The sequence below is a fragment of the Fukomys damarensis genome, unplaced genomic scaffold, assembly GCF_012274545.1.
Source record: "Fukomys damarensis isolate Sample0158 unplaced genomic scaffold, DMR_v1.0_HiC HiC_scaffold_14, whole genome shotgun sequence".
NCBI classification, from domain to species: domain Eukaryota; kingdom Metazoa; phylum Chordata; class Mammalia; order Rodentia; family Bathyergidae; genus Fukomys; species Fukomys damarensis.
This window is the reverse complement of record NW_022900926.1, coordinates 31975722-31980090: the sequence shown is the minus strand read 5'-3', so window position 1 is coordinate 31980090 and position 4369 is coordinate 31975722. Positions and strand designations below refer to the sequence as shown.

General features: G+C 39.6%; 1 long non-coding RNA gene across 1 annotated transcript; it reads right to left on the bottom strand.

Moving 5' to 3' along the window:
• Positions 1–1048: 1048 nt before the first annotated feature.
• On the bottom strand, positions 1049–3717 carry LOC104865373. Its single transcript, XR_781133.1, has 3 exons — positions 3509–3717; positions 2409–2592; positions 1049–1109 (listed from the first exon to the last, which is right to left on the bottom strand). It is a non-coding gene; the product is annotated as an uncharacterized LOC104865373 (long non-coding RNA).
• Between the last annotated feature and the right edge of the window lie 652 nt (positions 3718–4369).

Genomic DNA, 4369 nt, shown 5'->3' with positions numbered 1-4369 from the left:
ATTTGCTGATGATATGATACTCTACATTGAAGATCCAAAAAACTCCACCAAAAAACTTCTAGACTTAATTGACAGATTCAGTAGAGTATCTGGATACAAGGTGAATACCTAAAAATCAATAGCCTTCTTATACACAAATAACAGACTCACGGAGAGAGAAATAAGGGAAAAAATTCCTTTTACAATAGCATCCAAAAAAATGAAGTATCTAGGAATCAATCTAGCAAAAGAAGCAAAAGATCTCTACACTGAAAACTACAGCACTCTGAAAAAGGATATAAAAAAATATTATTGTACTCTTTAATGCTAACAGCACCTCAGTACTATGTGGGCCATTTTTGATTTTTTTTTTTGGTGGTACCAGGGATCAAACTCAGGACCTTGTGCTCACAAGGCAGGTGGTGGAACCACTGAGCTAAATCCATGGCCCAAGCAAGTACTTTTGAGCTCTTTTTTTTTTGGTACCAGGGATCAAACTTGGGTCCCTGTGCTTGCAAAGCAGGTGCCAGAACCACTGAGCTAAATCCCAGGCCCTGTGGTCCATTTTTCATCAACAAAATTACCAAGCATAAGCACAAAAAAATGCAAGGAAAAGTAGTATTAACTAGATTTCAAGAGGATACTTGTTTATAATATTAGTGGTGGATCATGAATGTGCTTTGACTGCCCATTGAGTGCTTAAATTGTTTGCCCCTCCTAGCTTCTCAGAACAGAAAAATACTAACATTGGTTGCTTCATTTATCCCTCCAATTTTTCCCTAAAATATTAAATGACCTTAAACTTGCAATTCTACAATTGAAAGATAACTCCAACAAGGCCATGAATTATGGTATTATGTATAATCATCTTTTTGTCCGGTTCAGGATATATTGATTAAAATATTAAAATTGAATTTGTTGTTAACTAAAATCATAGAAGTCCAGAAAAATATATTAATTATGGATGTTTTTCAGAAGCTTGTATTGATCCAGCTAAAATATCTTGAAATGTACTTTCTCTCTTTTGATAAAAAAGAACAGTTATAGTTGACTTTAACAATGAAATGGAGTTTTGAGTTGGTTATTTTGCATGAAGCAAGCTCTCTGTGGGTCTCTCAGCCTAGCATACACTAAAATGACAAAAATATCACATTTATTTTAGGTATAAAATATGTATGGTCAAATACATAGAAAAAAAAGGAAATAGACTTTACAAATAAATGAAATTAAAATTTAGGAAGATCTTTGGACGTATCATTGATAAATGGTTTTACAACCATCTGTAGAGCACAATAGAATAAATAAGGCAAGGGGTATTTGTTTTTAGGTGAACTGATAACACTAAAGTTATTGCTAAAGAAGGGCTCATTTATTTTATCAAGTAGGGACCAGCAAACAACTGAAGCAAGTTTAAGAATGGGCTGGAAATGGCTTTAAAGATCTTTAAATGCTGTCACTTAGGATAGCATATTTTAATATCTCACCAAGTAATCTGTTAAATGACTGAAGTAGTTACCAGTTCTGTCTTAGTCCGTTAGGGCTGCTAGAACAAAACACCTTAGACAAAGGAGATTTATTTCTTACAGTTCTGGAGACCAAAAAGCCCAAGTGGAAAGTGCCTGCAGGTTTGGTGTCTGACAGGTAGGTGGCGCTTCAATGGCATGAGACTCTCTCAGGAAGTGATGTGACCATGTCTCAAAGCCGGCACCTCTCAATTTGGGAGGGACACCAACATTCAGACCATAGCAAATTGCTTATGAAAATATTTAAACCAAGCATGCTCTTTTCCACAGTCTTTAGGAAATGAAAATGTCCTAGGATCGGTTATAGTGACAAGCATTTAAACATAGATCAAAAGCCCCAACGTTATCACAGTGCAAATTTTCCTATGAGAAACATACACATTTGCAAAATAAACAAACAAAAGGAGGCAATCTGAGTAATAAAGTTATTATGACACCACCAGAGAACTCCAAAGAAGCTCCGTGCCTGAATCTCTAGACCCCCCAGCTACTTATGGGTGTTTTGATCTCCTCTTAGATACTGTGTTTATTTAACACACATCTCAGCTCACCTGGTTTATCAGTGTACTTCAGGATAGGGCTTAGCATTACAGCAGAGCGAGCTGGATTTTCTGTTTTAAGCTGAGTGCTTCCTGGGACTTCCTGTTCTAGCAAAAGATCTGTCTGTCTTCTCCTCTCGACACTTGAGACTACATTTGTCCCAATCTGAGCTCTCGCTTCTCCTCCTCCTGTGCTTTGTCTCCTTGCTGCCTGGTTAGGCCTCACCAACATCCAGACCCCAACTGATTGTACCCCTACGATCTCTTACCTCCTCCATATTACCACTCCCACTTCCTCTAGTCTCATCTCCCCCTTGACAGTCTCCTCCTGCCCCCCTCCCCCAGCCTGCCCACTGTCATCTGTTACCTTCTTTGGGTGCTGCATTCACAACAGTGCTTTTCCAAAACTGAACAGCCTGAGAGTTCCTATACCATAGGTCCAAATCCAGCCTGGTACTTAATTAGGAACACTCCCCTTTTGGAAAGATGCCACTCTATGGTGCTGAAGCATACAAGGCTAGGTGGCTGGCAGCTTCCTGCCTCCGTTGTCACTGTAAAGATAAAGAAAAGTCCACATCAGAGCACTGTGGATTCTCGTGTGCTGCCCATACACAGAGTTTGTGAGAAGACTGGACTGGAACATGCTTTGCTCATTTTACTTTCGCTCTTTGCTTAAACAGTCATCACACACAGTGCTCCCAATTCTGGCCCACAGTACTCCTCTACTCCAGGCCTAGGTGGTTCAAATTACTGTCCTCTCCAGAGATCCATCAGATCTCAATTTCACATGCTGACCTGAAGAGTCACTTAGCTCATGCTTGACACCCCAGAAAAATTCAAAGGCATCTGAGCACAGGCTGGCCTGAGCTTCTTCTGCTCCCATTACATCAAAAGCACGTACTGTCTTTTCTTCACTAAGTTTATTGGTACATTTTAGGTATACAGTACAGTTACATTCATCATTGGGATCTTGTACCTCTACATGCTGTATCTTGGTTCTTATTTTTCTCCCATTCCCCTGCCCTCCTTACAACCCCTTCACCCTTCCCTATTTACGGAGACTTTGTTTCCATTTTTTCCTTTTCTCATATTTTTTCCTTTCCCTTCTTTCCTTTCCCTACCCCTCCTACTTCCCCTTCTCCTTTAGACCTTTTCTTCCTATTTCACATCATCAGTTATACATTTTGATCCTTATTTACACTTTTAGTTCCTCACACCAGAGAAACTATTCAGTATTTACACATGTGTGTCCTATTTACTTCACTTAAGAGTATGGCCTCAATATGCATCCATTTGGTTATAAGTGTCTCTAGTTTCTCATTCTTTATGGCCTGGTAGTACTCCATTTTATTAAAAAAAAAAAAAAGCACAACCAGTGTCCAGTTGATGGGCAATTGGGCTGTTCCCAAGCTTTAGCTATTACAAACTGAATCACATACTGTCTTTACACTGAGAAAAATCCTTTACCTTTAACAATGATTTGCAAGAACCTTGCAAATTCCCATTTCCTGTTCTCATGAGGAAGAGGTTTCAGATAGACGGAAGTGACCAGAATTAGACTTTATGAAATGGTATGGAGGCAAATGGATGAAGAGTTAACAGAGGAGGAGTTTTCAGGCTCTTTTGCAGATGCTCTTTTACAGGTGCTCTTTTACAGATGCTCCCAGTCTTCATCAACTTTGTTTTCGCTGGCAGTGTCCATTCATGGAAAATAAAATAAAATAATACTGACTCTGCTGCAAGGAAAAACTGCAACTAGAAAAAAATATTTTCTACAAATTATACTATTAATGGGAGATTTCTGGACGCCTTAGGTTCCATTAAGGACTTTCTGTAAAACATTGCTTGAACTGAAAGTGTCAAGGTGATTCTGGATGGGATATATGGCCGTGGTGGCGAACCTATGGCACGCATGCCACCATGGGCTGTTTGTATCATTGAAAGCACGAAAAAGTTTGCCATCACTGATATATGATATTGTAGGAGTACTGCCAAGCTCCTCTCAGCATTGTATGGTACCCTATCAATGTGTACAATTTTTAAGTGTCATTAAACACACTTTTAAAAAAGGGTAAGAAATCCTCCAGTACACTCATGGATGCATGTAGGGTGGTGTTATGGTTTAGATCTAAAATGTCCCTCAAAAGTTTCATGTTTAGAAGTGGGACTTTTGGAGGGTGACTGGGTCACAGGCTCCTTTACTCAACAGTGTATCCACCCACTGGTGAGTTCAGAGCTGACTGTGTTGCTAGGAGTTGGGTCTAGTTGGAGGTGGGTCAGCCGGGGACCCGAGCTAGAAGGGTATGTTCTTATCTGCAGCTTCTCCCT